Source organism: Grammomys surdaster, unplaced genomic scaffold (genome assembly GCF_004785775.1).
Source record: "Grammomys surdaster isolate TR1022 unplaced genomic scaffold, NIH_TR_1.0 185, whole genome shotgun sequence".
NCBI classification, from domain to species: domain Eukaryota; kingdom Metazoa; phylum Chordata; class Mammalia; order Rodentia; family Muridae; genus Grammomys; species Grammomys surdaster.
The window spans coordinates 3,163,085-3,178,953 of record NW_021604630.1 but is presented as its reverse complement, the minus strand read 5'-3'; positions in this window follow the sequence as shown (position 1 = coordinate 3,178,953).

The following is a 15,869-nucleotide window of genomic DNA, read 5'->3' as shown; positions in this document are numbered from 1 at the left end:
CCTCCTCCATCTCTCTCTGCACTGTGTCCCTCCTCCATCTCTCTCTGTACTGGTTATCCTAAGTACAATCTCTATGTGTATATTCTCGCCTGTAACTATACCTGTCCATTTCTCCCTTTCCTCTAGATAAAGAATCGATAAACTCTCCCTTTTCTTCTTTCCCACTTCCTCCACAACTACCCCTCCTCCAAGTGCTCTTTTCCTCCATAGGTTATCAGAGGAGTATGTCAGGCCAGGTCACCCTAAATATTACCATTTACACTTTTGAAATATATATGTATTTAATCTGATATGCTATAGATTTTTCCTTGATGACTACTGATATTATTGCCATCTATTTTGTGGAAGTTGGACTTAGGTCTTATTAACATTTCACTTTCCCATCATTCTGGTACTAAATAAACAAATAAATGGAGTTTTAGAACCTGAAACATCCAGATGAAACCAGAAGAGGTAATGTGGAACAAACTCTTATTTTAAACAAGGGTAAGTCAAAACAGCCCAAGGTGCCTTTAGAAACTCCCTTCTCCACAATCAGTGTATGGTAGACACAGTACACATGTGAATGGCATTAAAATGTCCTACCTGGTAGGTTTTCTCAAAGTTACTAAATATACATATATATTCATATATGTAAATATGTATATATTTTTCCATTCTTTGTCTTACATAACTTACATTTCTACCCTAGTAGAAATGAAGTATCAATACATTTTATATACTCCCTACAGGAAGCAATACTTGTGTTTTCTCTCTCTCTCTCTCTCTCTCTCTCTCTCTCTCTCTCTCTCTCTCTCTCTCTTTCTCTTTTAACTGCATTTATTTTATGCAGAATTTATTCCCATGCCGTAAGTTTTTGTTTCTTCAGTTTCTTCTGGGGTATCTTTTTCTTCTGTGCAACCCCCTCTTCTGGCTTTGGAACAATCTGTTCCTTCTCAATGAGGTTCATCTCAATGTGTATGGGTTAATCCGGCCATGAGCTCTGTAAGTTCATCGGCACATCTTAGGTGCCTCGTTCACCTGGATGTGTTCAATGACGAGAGAATCTACGTCTAAACCCTTAAGTTCAGCATTACTCTTTGTGTTTTTAAGCATGTGCAGCAAAAATTCAGCACTCTTTTTTTTTTTTTTTTTTTTTGCCACCGTCCCTGTGTCCAGTCCACTGTTTGGCCTGGGTGCACCTACCAACTCCACCATTATACCACTAGAATGGCACACATTGCTTCTTTAAGGTGAAATTCTTCAGATACTTGATAGCTTTGCAGATATGCATACCCTTGATGGCTTGCATACCTTTGATGGCCTGAGCAGTGTCCAGGGTGTTCTTGTGAACATGAAGGTTTGAACCTCTTGATTTGCATGATTTTGTGGGGTTTTCTTGGGCAAGGGAGTAGCAAACCATCTTCACAGGTCACCTCTGGCCGCTTACAGGAAAAGAAAGTTTGTGTTCTTAAATACATAAGAATGTTATGGTTCTAGAATTGTTAGGTTTTTAACCAATCATGTTCCATTCTCCTGAGTTCAAGGACTCATCTTATAAACCCTGGATTGTTTCCAGTCCCTCTTTCCTGGTTTGTTTGGGGTTTTCTTGGTTTGGTTTGGTTTGGTTTGGTTTGGTTTGGTTTGGTTTGGTTTGGTTTGGTTTGGTTTGGTTGTTTTTCGCCTTAGCACACTTGTCCCTTGCCACTCACTGTTCAAGATGCTTCCAGGTCACCTCCACAATCACAAGTCAGATTCTGCCATCCAAGTTTTCCTATCATGACACTGCCGTAAAACCAAGCCCACACTCCTGAACTGTGGCCTCTGTTGCCTAACCTCCCATCCTAGGCTCCTCCCCGGTATCTGTCGCTGCAAGGCAAATGAGTCTGTGACTGCTTTTTCTTTTGCTCCTTCATGCCTTTGCTTCAGGACATCTGGCTTGTTTCTCAGCAGTCTGGGCCTTTTCTTTGGGAGGACATGTCTCACATCCTCTGACTTTTATTCTAGTTCATTCTTTTGTACTTCATAGTTAGTCATTGACGACATGAAATATGCCTGAGTTTGAACCATGGACTCTCTCACACCCTAGCTGAGTGCCTTGTGACTACTCAGGGTTTTGTTTTTTTTTTCTCCTCTGAAACTTTCAGTCTTTAAATCTGACATGTCAACAACCACCTCCTCGAATTGCTGGTCGGATTCTCCATAAGCTCTACCTTACCTGTTACTAAATACCCCCCTTTACCAATTGGTCCTCATGTATCTGAGTCATCAGAAATTGGACCCCGTGTATCTGTTACATGAGGAGTTGTACCAAAGAGAGAGCTCTGGATCCCAGATTCCATGGGTCTGAGCTCATGGATGGAAGTGAGAACCAGAGTTGAAAGAGCATCCCCAGTATTTCTGATATTGTTGATCCTCAGAACAGATGGTCGGACTCTGCTTGCTTTATGTCCACATCCTCAGCCGTACTTAAACAAGGCAAGTAATTGGAAGCTGTAAGAATATCGACCGCCATGGGCAGGTGAAAGGTTATCAAATAAACAAATATCGCCGGTAAAATGTAGGTCATTGGGACAAACCAATGTAAGAAATAATACAATTTATGTTGATTTGAAAATCTATATAATTTTATGAATTTTTGGGGTGAAAAGATGACTCCCCCAATCCCTGATGTCTCCAAACTGGAAAAATATCCTCCTGGCTTTTCTCTCTGCTCTTCCCTTCTTCCTACTACCTCAGAAGGGTGTTTGTGGACTCAGTCCCTTGACACTCAGGCGGGGATTGGAATATGCAAATTTAGGTTGAGCTACAATCTGTCTAAGAACACATGGTCTAAGTGACGAGTGAGCCAACATAATACTATTAGAATAATTTCCCACTGATTAAAGAAAAGGTGTAAATTCTAGGGTTATCCTGCTGCTGATGACTCTAGAGACGCACACTTTGCATGCTTAACTGAGAGGCTTAGCTTTTGAATACATCATTTCATATTTGACATCAAAAGGGTTCGGATACTATATTGGAGGGAAATGGGATTTAGAGATCACCCTTGTTCTGCAAGTTCATCTTCTTACTCTTATTTAGAGTTCTCTGGTCTGGGCCTTTCACAATCCCCTTTTCTTTCCTTCCCTTTTAATTTCCTTTAGCTCCTCTCATTCTGCACATTCTCTCTCTCACACACACACACATACACACACATTCACACACACACACACACACATCTTCCCTTTTTTTTTCCGTCTCAAGAAACTATGCATGTTGAAATGTGCTTGAAATATTTTTGGACTTCTAAACTTGGACTAACTTTCTAACATAATGTTTACTCAAATTTGGATTCCAGTGTTAGAAAATGTTGCGACCAGAAGCATTTTAGATTTAATCTGCGATGAATCATGAGGGTTGCCTCACCATCTGGAGTGTCACCCGATGGTATAGACACTAACATTGCAGCCACATGCTGCTGCCTATTCTGAGAGCCCCCAGAAAGTTTAAGATCAAGCATCTTTCCAGAAACTCTCCCGATTCAGAATGAAGCAATGTGGAAGAAAAGATACAACAAGCTAAGGGACCCTGAAAATGCCATTCAGAAAACAAACAAACAAAAAAAAACAAAAAACAACAAACAACTTAGCCAGGAATAGTGGCCCAGGTCTTTGATCCCAGCACTCCGGAAGCTCCCAGCACTCCAGAAGCAGAGGTAGGTGAATCTCTCTGAATTTGAGGTCAGCCTGGTTTCCATAGTGAGACCCTATCTCAAAGAGAGGGGCAAGGGGGAGAGGAGGAAGAGGGAAGGAGAGACGTTGGGGGGCACCTTGTTTTTTGCCTTGTTGTCCTATTAGTGTGGACATCAGGGAAATCAATGTTTGGGGTCTAATTGTAGTCATGGACTGTACTGCAAAGGATGCTGGGTCTCAGCTCACTAAGCTCAGCAACAGGTTGGAAGAACATTTGAAAGACCATCCTTGGGGAGTGGTACTAAGAAGCGAACAGGTATGTGCAAATGGCGGAGCATGGCTACCCTCATAGCCAGGGCTCTGCAAATCTATCTTGAAACTAAGAGAATGTTCTTTGTGGGGGGAGGGGGGGTTGTAGGAGGTTTTCAAACCCATAACCACATAAATCTTTCTCCCAGTGTAATCTTATGCAGCTGCCTCATATACACCACAGAAGAAAGCAGGGTTGGCCTGATGGAGGAGAGAGGTGTGAAGGGCATAGCCTTGGCTTTTCCTCCCTGTCTGTCTCCTCAGTAGTCCCTGCATTCTTAGAAATGGAGTCTCCTAAGTAAAACCAGGAAGTCACTGCATCAGGGTCTTATCAGGTTACTGGAGGAGAGTGGACTGTGGTCATGATGTCTATCTCTGGAAACAGGTAAGTGTGGGGCTGAAAGCCAACTTGTTACCTGCAAGAGATGTGTCCCTGACATCTTTGCACATATCTTCCATCCCAGTAGAAACAGGCAGGCCAGTTCCCGTGAGTTGCAGGCCAGCCTGTTTTCCTGGTCTACAAAGTGAGTCCCAAGGCCAGTAAGGGCTGCATAGGGAAACCCACTCTACAAACAAACAAACAAGGTAAAACTAAATATCTGAGATGTCACTACTCTTCCTATGACAGGTGGTACCGGGTGGTACTGGTGTCACTCAATGTCAGAGCTTATGGAGCCTGGAAGTCTTTCTGAGAAAGAGTCACAGGAATTATCTAGGAGAGAAGAGCCTTGGTCAGCAGTGATGTCATCATAAGGACGTTTCAGCACGGGACCCTTAACTACAGTGCTTATCTTACTGGGAACAATGAGGTCTTTGCCTTCCTACCAACTCTCCACCAGGGCATGCTCCAGTGTGTGTGAAGAATAAAATCGAGTGTTAAGGAATCTGATACGGTGTCACCTGAGTGCCAGAGAGCAGCTAGCTCGTCTCCTCCCTACCAAATTTATTAGCTTATTCCAATTCACATATGACACAGCGTATTGACACATTTGGGAGTTCCAAAGCGGAGAAAAAAATAAATATGTATGAAACCTGGAGCCAAGAGTCAAGGTGATTACAGGGAGACAGATACTGGTCAGGAGCAAGAGTCTAAGGTACTCACAGCTCGATTTGGAGAGTCTTTACCCAGAATGCAATGCAGCACTCCTTCCTAGTTGGCTTCACTGTCATTCCAGGCTTCCATGATGGGGCCTGCTAGTTGCTTCCTTAGAAAACCACTGTTTCTATCATAAACAGATCTGTTTATCTGCTTTGGTGTAAGTCTCACTGGGCTTTGAGATATCAACTTGTAAAGTGCCCTGGGAGCATATTCCTATATTCCTGAATCAGGTTAAACCACATGCCCAGGACCATATCTTGAGAAGATGTTACTGAATTGATTCGACCTGTGTTAATTCTCCTGTAGTACGCTCCTGCTTTGCCTGCAGTCTTTCTAAATAGTGAATTCCCGTGTGTCCCATGGTACTCCACCAACATCCATTCAGGGCTCCTTTGCCTGTCTTCCATCATTTCTTGCTCCCGGAGCTCACTGTGTCTGTGAAAGTCTCATAGGCACTCATTTTCCATAGATGTTAGAGAAAGACAGTAGCTTCTTCTTCATTCCTCCAAAGGCATTTCCAGTTTAGACGTGCATCACCCAGGGCCTCAATTAAGATGGATGTAAGGGAGACACCTGGGGCACGAAATTTAAGGATCCCAGATGGAGACATAGATCCTTGGTGTCTGCACGCCACATGATCACCTGCCTCCCCTTAGTTCTGACACTGCAGTGGCCACAGAAAAGGAGAAGGCTAGCTCCAAGTCCAGCAATGGACAGAAAAATCAACACCAGAAACATGTGTAGCAGCCTTAGAATCCATGCCTACTTTCTCTGAGTAAAAGTAGGGCGGTTGCTGACCTCCTTCTCTCTGCTAGAACCCAGGCTGGTAGGGAAGGCAGACATGATTCCTGTACCCCAACACCCAGGGAGAACAGGCTCCACTAGATGATGTCACCAGTTGGGTAAAAGCCCGATGTGACATATAGCCAAGCACTTAAGCTATCCGGGCTCCATTCTGGTTCCTTAGGCCTTTGACTGTGAATTCTCAGAAAGAACCTTGGGACATCAATTATGCACCATAAAGATCTCTCCCTTGAATTTCCCCCCCTTAAAACACAACTTACTCGGTTAAGCGTGGCTGGAGACTCATTGATGTTTTATTTTCCCAACATATTCATTAAAGTCAGGTGAAATGCCTTCTGTAGACGCAGACAACAACAAAAATAAATAAATGAAAGATGATAAGTGCAAATAAGTGGCTTGGTTGAGATGTAGAAGAAAACCAAGTGGCCTGGCGCTTTATCTTAGCAAAGGTACGTGAAGGTCCCATCCCAAATCCTTTTCTGAATTAGAAAAAAATTACACGATGATTTTTCCTTGATATCTTCAGGAACTGACACTAGAAGCTCCTATAGATACCATAATTCTTGGCTGATCAAGCCTCTTGTCATGAAATGCAGTAGCATTTATATATAACCTACGCACATTCTCCCACTTTACATTATCTTAGATTATTTCTATTGCTTATAATGTAAATGTTATGTAAATAGCTATAATACCGTGGTTTAGAGGACAAAGATGAAAGCAGTCTGTACGTGTTCAGCATCAATGCACTTTTTCCATGAATATTTTCCATCAGCAGTTGGGCCAATCCTTAGCTGTGGAACCTACCGTACAGAGAGCTGGCTTCCTTTGTGTCTCCTTTTGAGATTTTGTTCACACATGTGCGTGTGTGTGTGCAAGTGTATGTGCACACATGCATATGTATGTGCACTTGCATGCATGTGTGTGTAATTTTGTATGTATGTACGCTGCATGTGTATGTTTACAAGTGCATATGTGCATGAGCACACACGTGTGTTTGTGTGCATGTGTGTGTGTGTACTTGTGTGTTTTAAGTGCTACTTCAGATGAATTGTAAAACAGGCAAACTTCTACTCATTGTCATTGGCATCATCCTTAAGATAACACCATGGAGTGATAATGCTTGAATAATAAATAACTCAGTTTTGGGGGGGAGACTCAAAATGCATTAATTTGCTTATAGAATTTTTAGGGAGCTGTCAAGACACTGGTGGTACCATCCTATGAGTGTTCTTTGAAACATGGAAGTTGGTTCCTTGCTCCTGATGCCTTCTACCTCTTTGATATACTGTCTTAAGTTGATTGGGCTGATCTGACTAGCTAGGGAGGTGTTCCCTACCTACCTCAAGGCTCCATGTGCATCCTATCTGAATGTTCACATTTGGTGAAGAATTCTACCTTTCCTGAAAGAGGAGGACCATTGTTTTGTCAAGGGTATATGGATAGTTGTGTTCCACTTCTAGCATCCCCAAGATCCTCTCTGGATGGGAGCACTTGTTTGTGCTCCTCAGAAAACACAGAGAGGGAGGAGGAAGAGGGAGAAGGAGGAGGAGGGAGATAGAGGGAGAAAGGAAGGGAGAAGGAAAGAGAGAGGGAGAGAGAGAACACACATGATGTAGAACCTCTCTCTGGAATGCCTCAGGCTTTTCTAATCTATAGTCACTGGTGTGGGAAAGTGAGAAGACAAGCTCAAAGGTGTTATCAGCTGAGTGAGATGACGAACAAGGAATGAGAAAACAGTGTTCAAGCAAGTGGAGTAAGAACGCCAAGGCAGGAATGAGTCAGCACAAACAGAATGAACTAGGTTAAAAAGTCAAATTTCCTATGACCTGCAATGCCCTGTGTGGTGTTTGTAGAATGGGTCAACCTTACAGAGTTGAAGTGAGGAACTGAGAAGATCTGATGGACTTTGATAAGCTACCCATCCAGTGTCCGTGAGCAATAAACATGGTCAGGCAGGAAGAGTGATGTAACCGCCCCGTTATCCCTAGACAATACAGTGACATCACTCCGGAAAATGAGGAAAGCATTTACACATAGGCTTCACGTACTGATCTGCATCCTCTTCAAAACTCAAGCCCTCGTTAGGGTAACACTCATGCCTCTCTTAAAGTGTGAGATACCTCTGCTTTCCTACTGAATCCAACCAAGAAAGGACTCAGAGTACCCGACATTCAGAGTCCAGTGTCAACTGTGCATGGAAACACTCTCATCAGCAGAAGGGACTTCTAAGTGTCTAAAGGAGATGCTGACAGACGACAGCAACTGAATTATTTCCATCCAACCTCTCTTCCCTTGCAAAGCTATGGGTAATTTGAATAAATGTCAGATCATGGCCCGGATATGCTTTACCAGTGTCAATATTTTTGCTACCTAATAGTACACAGCATTACACCTGAAATTTTCCAGGGTGGCAGGGTGCTATTACAAAAGATTGCTTAATTGTAGATTGCTACTGTACATTTAAATTTCAGTAGCAAATTAAGTTGTCAGACTTAATTACCGTTATATATTTAGATTATGCCACAGATTATTTAGTTCACTACTTAGGTTTGCCAACCTGTTCCCCTTGCAGTGTGACAGGGTAGTAATTAGAGAATTACTGGAAACCATTCAAGCTTCCCATAGACATGTCCAGGAGGCCTGGTACTCTTAAGGATCCTTTGCAGAGTCTTCATTTATGTCCCTGCAGCCCCAACATGGGGATGAATCTCTATGGAAGAGCCATGGAGTGTCCCAGATTGATTTCTACGCTGTTCTCTTATCTTGGGGAAAGTGCCTGCAGATAGTCCAGGACTTAAATACTTTCTATTCCTTCTCTAACTATTAGTAACCCTCTGCTATTCACGAAGCACTTTGTATTAGTTCTGCCTTGAAGAACACCCCCAAAACCTTGGGTGCTGAGTTAGGTTAGCTGCTAAGCAGGGAATACATTCAATAGCTGGCTCTTGTCACCAACGCCTAGATGACTCCTTTACTCCTTTGTCCCAAGAACTTTGCGTTTTCCCATCCTAGCAAAAAGTACAAGGAGTCAATGAGAATATATTTTGGTTTCCCACCTTTACTCACCGACATTTTTATTTGCAGTCACAATCATAGAGATCTTTGTCATGCCTGTGACATCTGATTCCTTGATGCCATACAAGATGGATGAGCTGTGGTCAGAAGCCATGTGGCCTGACAACCCAGTTCGAGAACCTGGTACAAAACATCAGTCTTCCCCAGAGAAGATGGCTGGGTCCAGGGATTTGCAGTCATGGTTTACTTTTATTTCTTGAATTAAAAATTTGTTTTTGATACAGAATACTCTTCAATATTAATACGTTCATATGAGATTGACTGGTATAGTGTCAGTGAGTAAACCAATGTATATGCTTTATCCCATTTGGTGGTGAAAAGTAAAACCACAATTTTGCAGTGGAAATTACTATCAGATACACTTTGGGTGTGGCCAAGGAGCTGGAAGATCTTTGGGAGTCCAACTTATAGATTCATTTGCTTCAGTTCCATGGGTACTGGTTATGCATAGGTTTGGTTATTAAATGACGTACTGAAGAGAAATAGAGAAGGGACATCGAGAGGATTTCCACCTTGAGCAGACCCTGCTTCTCTCTCAACATGCTTTCCTAATCTAAAGAAAAGAGGTAGGGGTCATTAGTCTATAGGTTGGAAGGAACCTTGAAGATAATCTTCTGTAATTCACATACTGAAAGCATCCTGAAGAGAGGGGGAGGGACCTATAGGTTTCTTCTCCAGGGACCAGCCTGGTAAATTGATTGAACTAGAAAAGACCATATTGAGTAAGGCAACCCAGACCCTGGAAGACAAATGTGGCATGTTCTTTCTCCTCGGAGGCACCTAGCACCAAATCTTCAGATGTGAGAACAGATCCTGCCCATAACTTCAGAAACTAATCAAGTGAAAAGGGAGCGTGGCTGGGGTAGGTGGGTGGGGAAGCAACAGAGGGAAATGTCAGAATTCAAGTGATCTGGTTGGGGAAAGAGAGAACAGGGGTTCTAATTAGTGAGAGGGATGAAGAAAGGAGGATAAAGTAAGGATGTCTGAAAGTCATAAGTGATAGAACTATTAATTATCTCCTAACAAAGCCTACAGTACGTTTAAGTTTGTGTATAAACATACAAACATATTTAAATGAGATTTTCTCATCTCGGTTAACAGTGCTCCTTCCAAGAGCCAAAGACCATCTAATACAATCGGGTTTTAATTTGATGTATAAGGGTTTATAAGAGAACAAATTTGGATGAGTTTGGATGAGACAAAGAAGAATGAGATTAAAGGATTAGAAGAATGTGTGTGTGTATGCGCATATATGCATATATAATAAAGATCATATATTATATATATTGTATATCATATATATCATATATTATATATCATATATCATATATGTCATATATTATATATCACATATATCATATGTCATATCTATTATCTATCATAGTTAGCATATATACTATATATACTTGGCCTTTAGCGCCTTTCTATGAGCATCTTACCTCCATCATCACATCTGACTCCCCTTCCCCATTTGACTGGACCTTGTTAGTGGCCTCCTCCACTTATCTCTTCCTGGATGACGAGTATTATAATGCAAGTTTCTTTCCTTTGGTAGATAAAGAGGATAGGGCAGGTCTCACTTGCCGGATGCTTTTAGTCTAGAGTTGGAAATTCCTAATACCAGCTAACTCTGGAGATTTCTGGCCACTTTCCTTTTTAAAAAATTATTTATTTATTTATTTATTTATTTATTTATTTATTTATTTATTTTATGTGTATGAGTATACTGTTGCTATCTTCAGACTCACCAGAAGAGAGCATCAGATCCCATTAAAGATGGTTGTGAGCCACCATGTGGTTGCTGGGAATTGAACTCAGGACCTTTGGAGTAGCAGCTAGTGCTTTTAGCTGCTGAGCCATCTCTCCAGCCCTTTTGGCCTCTTTGATTCCTTTATTTTTATAGGCTGAAATGTAGGGCGATGGATTAAAGAATTTTATGGTGAGTTTTTAAAAAATGCAATTTTTGAGGTTTGAAAAATATCCCTTGCACAACACTGCCAGTACTATTTCATAAAAATTCAAATGTTTTGGTGCATTTCACAGTGCATCAAATGGGCTTTTTCATCCTGGAAAGATGGTGGCCTAGATTGCAGTTTAAACCTATGCAAGTTAGAAGTAAATAAAATGTCAACTAGAATGACAACCACTGTATGTGCTCTGTCTGGGCCCATTCTTCTGCTCTGTAACAGAATGCCACTGACTGAGTAATTTATAAAGAAAAGAAATTCATTTTTCATAGTTCTGAAGTCTAGGAAATCCAAGATGGAAGGACCAGCCATACAAGGGCCTTCCTGCTGCATCTTAGTGTGGTGGGGGAACCACATGGCACACACAGGACAGAGTCTGAGGCCAACTGCCCCTCTTATCAGGAGCCCACTCCCTGAGCGGTTGGCCCCATTCTCAGGGGACAGAGTCCTCACACCCAATCACTTCCTTTAGGTCCCACCTCTCAGCACAGTCACAGTGGAAAATGCCGTTTCAACCACAGGTCCATTTCGATGGAGACCCAGCCCCTCTCCATATCCTCCCTGTGGGGGCCCACATGCAGCTGTGTTCCATGTAAGACGTGTCCAGAAATGATGGGAAAGTTGGAGCCCAAAGGCCCAGCCAGCCAGCTCAGGTTTAACCATTAAGGGAGAAGCAGACTCACAAACACAAGGAAAAAAATTCTCATTTGTGTACAGACTATAAAACATGGTGGGCTGAACACAAACTCAGGAGCTGTGATGTCTAAGTTTAAATCATCCTCTTTCCGCTGGCCAGCTGGATCCATTTCCTTTAGTGTTGTGAGCAGAGCAGCAACATTAATGTTTAATACAGAGCGCCATACCGTGAGTAGTATGGTTGAGTCATATAGTCATTCTATTTTTGTTTTTTGAGAGGCCTCCACACTGATTTCCAGAGTGGCTACACCAGTTCACATTCCCATCAGGAATAAGAGTTCTTCTTCCCCAACATGTTTAATGTGTGTTTCCATTACGGCTAAGCATGTCAAACATTTTTTAAATGTTTATTGGCTATTTATATTTCCCCCTTTGAAAAGTATCTATTTAGTTCATGTTCCCATTTGCTAACTGGTAGGGTTTTTTTTTTTTTTAAAGATGGGTGATTAATTTTCCCAATTCCTTATATATCTTAGATATTAACCCCATGTCTAAAGTACAGCTGGAAAAGATATTATTACTTTGGTTCTGATTTAGCCTAGATGAGTAACTGAAAAGCTACACTGTTGCCAAGCCTGTTGCTGAACAGGACTTCACAAAGGCCCTGAAAATTGCATCAGCTGTGTGACATGCCACAGCCGAGTGCACACAACATTTCAAATACTTATGCATTTCCACACAGTTGTTATAAGCAATAAAATCGCCTTTTTGAATATCAAAAATATTTGAGTATTAGCACTTTCACATAGTTCAACCTAATAGACTGAACTGAATTGGTAAAATATGTTATTTTCCCCAGCCAAGAACATTCACCATGCAAAGTAATACACAAGGAGAAGCAGGAAGGTGATACAATTTCCCTTTGATCCTAAACATTTGAATACGCCCCCATGCAATTATCAGCAGCTGATGTCTTCTCTATATTTCTTACTTGGAAGCAAAATGGTATTTAGGAGATACATTTTGATTAAGAACTCCCACACTCATAGACATCCATAAAACAATACAGCTAACTGAAAAACATATTCCTGTACCAATTTATTTTAAGTCTGTTTGGTTTCTGTCTTGTGGTTTATTGCTGGGAAGAGACACCATGACCATGGCAACTCTTATAAAGGACAACATTTCATTGGGGCTGGCTTACAGTACAAGATTTAAGTCCATTATCATCATGGCAGGAGAACAGTGGCACACAGACATGTGCTGAAGAGAGAATGACACTGGGCCTGGCTTGAGAATTTGAAACCTCAAAACCCACTCCTAGTGGCACACTTCCTCCAACAAAGCCACACCTACTCCAACAAAGCCACACTTACTCCACCAAGGCCACACGTCCAGATAGTGCCACTCCCTAGGGGCCTATGGGGGCCATTTTTATTCAAACCTCCACAGTCTCTTTCAGAGAATGGGACTCACTTTCAGCAATGGATAAAAAGGGAGTTTAACACGGAGCCAAAGACCTGACCTTGTATTCTGGCTCTATCGTTAGCTGTGCAATTGAATACATTACTTTTCTCATTTTGTCCCTCAACTTCTTTACTTTTAAATTTTTAAACTAATAATGTGTCCCGGCGTGCAGCGCTGCGGCCCAGGCGGCCGCCCTAGGCTGCCCCAAGGGCCGGTGGGGCCCGAGCAACAGGAGCATGGCTCTGAAAAGGATCCAGAAGGAACTGACCGACTTACAAAGGGATCCTCCTGCTCAGTGTTCCGCAGGACCTGTGGGTGATGACTTTCTCCTGTCCATCTGCTCTCTGCTCTGCCACCCCAACCCTGATGACCCACTGGTGCCAGAAATAGCCTACATTTACAAGGCCGACAGAGAGAAGTACAACAGACTAGAAAGAGAGTGGACACAGAAATATGCTATGTAAGTGCCTCAGAGGCTCCATGGGAGACCCTGTCCAAGAGAAGCTTGCCAGGCAGTGGCCTTCCTATGAAGCTCTGAGCTATTGACTAAAGCACTCACAGAACATCCTCTGTTCACACATCCTCTGTTGGTACTTACTTCTCTGGCTGCAGCATGTTGGTGCCACTTTCAGCCATTGTGGCCTTGACAGTACCACACCTTGATGCCAAATCAGCAACCACTGTTTTGATCTACAGTCTTGGTTACACTAGAATCCGTCTAGGCTCCAGTCTGTCTGCTTGTGTCTGAGGAACCAAGCCATGCATGCCTCCCGTACCTGTCCTCAAATGGTGCCACTACTCACTGTGGCACTATACAGTGGCCCAGTCTGCTCCCTGACCACATGCCCTTTGCCTTTAGAGCACAGTGCTTTCCCGAGGGCCCAGGCAGAGTGGGCCTCTTTATACTTTGTCTGCCAGAGTCTGCCACAGAACTCCTCAGGAGTTGGAGTGCATCCTGGAGGCTCCTGGAAATTGGAACACCATCCCCTGAAAGCCATCTTCCGCCACCTTCCTCCGTAGTGCTATATGCTGCAAACAGCAAGTGAAGAGTATCAGGGCATTTAAAGCATGCAACACCCCAAGAAAGAGCATGGGATTCTCAGACATGGAGAGATTTGGGTTATGCTTTTGTAAGTAATGAGGCTTTCCCACTGGAAACTTAACATGAAATTCAAGTATAAGCCATTCACAGACTGAAACACAAGGAAGGAGAGGGACTTTAAATGGAAAAAAAAAGGAAATTCCTTCAGAAGTGAAAAAAAAAACTAATAATGCTAGCTTTGTTGCAGAACTTGAATAACATTGAGAGTAGAATGCTTGACTCATTAACAGTTGCTCAGCAAGTGGTAATCCTGAATCTTACTGAGTTTCTGGGTTTTTCAAAGAACTTGAAAGTAGATAGAGAATAAAGCAAATTCATTTAGATTTCACATATGAGTATGCTCCAAATTCCAGACACCTAAAGATTTGAATATAAGACTTTTCTGCTAATCTTTGCCAAATAAGGCTTGACAAAAATCTAACAGGAAAATAAATAATATCGATACCTCCACAACTAGAGTTGATCACAACAGGAAATATCACTGCTAAGGGGATTGCCCTGTGAGGGAAATAAAGTTACTTGTTTTCCGAGAGAGAGAGAGAGAGAGAGAGAGAGAGAGAGAGAGAGAGAGAGAGAAAGAGAGAGAGAGAGAGAAAGAGAGGAAGAGAGAGAGAGGAATCTTAATTCAGAAATCTATTAAACAATTATCTCTAGTTAATCTGGTTATTTTTAAAGATTCGTTTATTTTTATTTTATGTGTTCTAGTGTGTTGCCTCTGGGTATGTCTGTGCAACAGGTATGTGAAATACCTCAGAGGCCAGAAGAAGGTATTGGATCATCTGGAACTGGAGTTACAGATGGTTGTCAGTCACCATGTTGGTGCTGGGAAAAAAACCTTTGTAAGAGTGGCTAGTGCTCTTAACCAGTAAGCCATTTCTCCATCCACAATCTGATTGTTTTTAATATAAATAATGAAGCCTTGATGGATATTTTTTGTAACATACCTGAAGACTCAAAATTATTCTGTTGATGATAACTAAACAATTTTAAAAAATAAGATACATGGTAGACTCCATCTATGAGCTTAGCTAGAAAAGATACTTTTTTCCAACAAACTGTAGCAAGATGGTCCCATGGACCTGCTTGTCAGGTGAGGGGTTTGCTATTAGTTCAAAGCCATTTGAATGTAATACTTCTTGACCCTTCCACAAAATGAAACAAAATTCAAAGAATCTTTTGAGTTAGGAAATCTGGGTGATTCTCCCCTGGAGAAACAAATTTCAAAACAGTAACATGTCTGAACCACAAGGCCCCCTAGACTTAACAAAAGAGTCAGTTCTTGCTGGATTACACCCTATTATAGGGAGGATGTCCATCAAGGCAGCCGTCTGTATGCTTAACAAATATGGTATAATACATTGCCTAATCTTCTTTTCTCTTGGTCTCTTAGGTAGACAGTCTGCCCCTGACCTTCTTTCTAAAGATTTGCTCCCACTGAAAACATATTGGTTTCCTGCTCAGTGGGTGCTTACTTTGCAGAGTTTAGAGTAAGACACAATCAGTGAAACCATGTTTCAGCAGCCCTAATAGCCTTCCAGTTGATGTCAAGCTCTGATAACTGTATGCTTCTGATCAAATGATTAATAACGCTTTTATAAAAATTACAATGCATTCTGTCACAGTACTGACACTAAACCACAATGGAGGGAAGTGTGTGTGTGTGTGTGTGTGTGTGTGTAAGAAAAATGAATGAAAACGGTTTTGCAAAGCAAGAAAATATTTGTAGTTATCAGTTAGTTGTAGATGGGGAAATT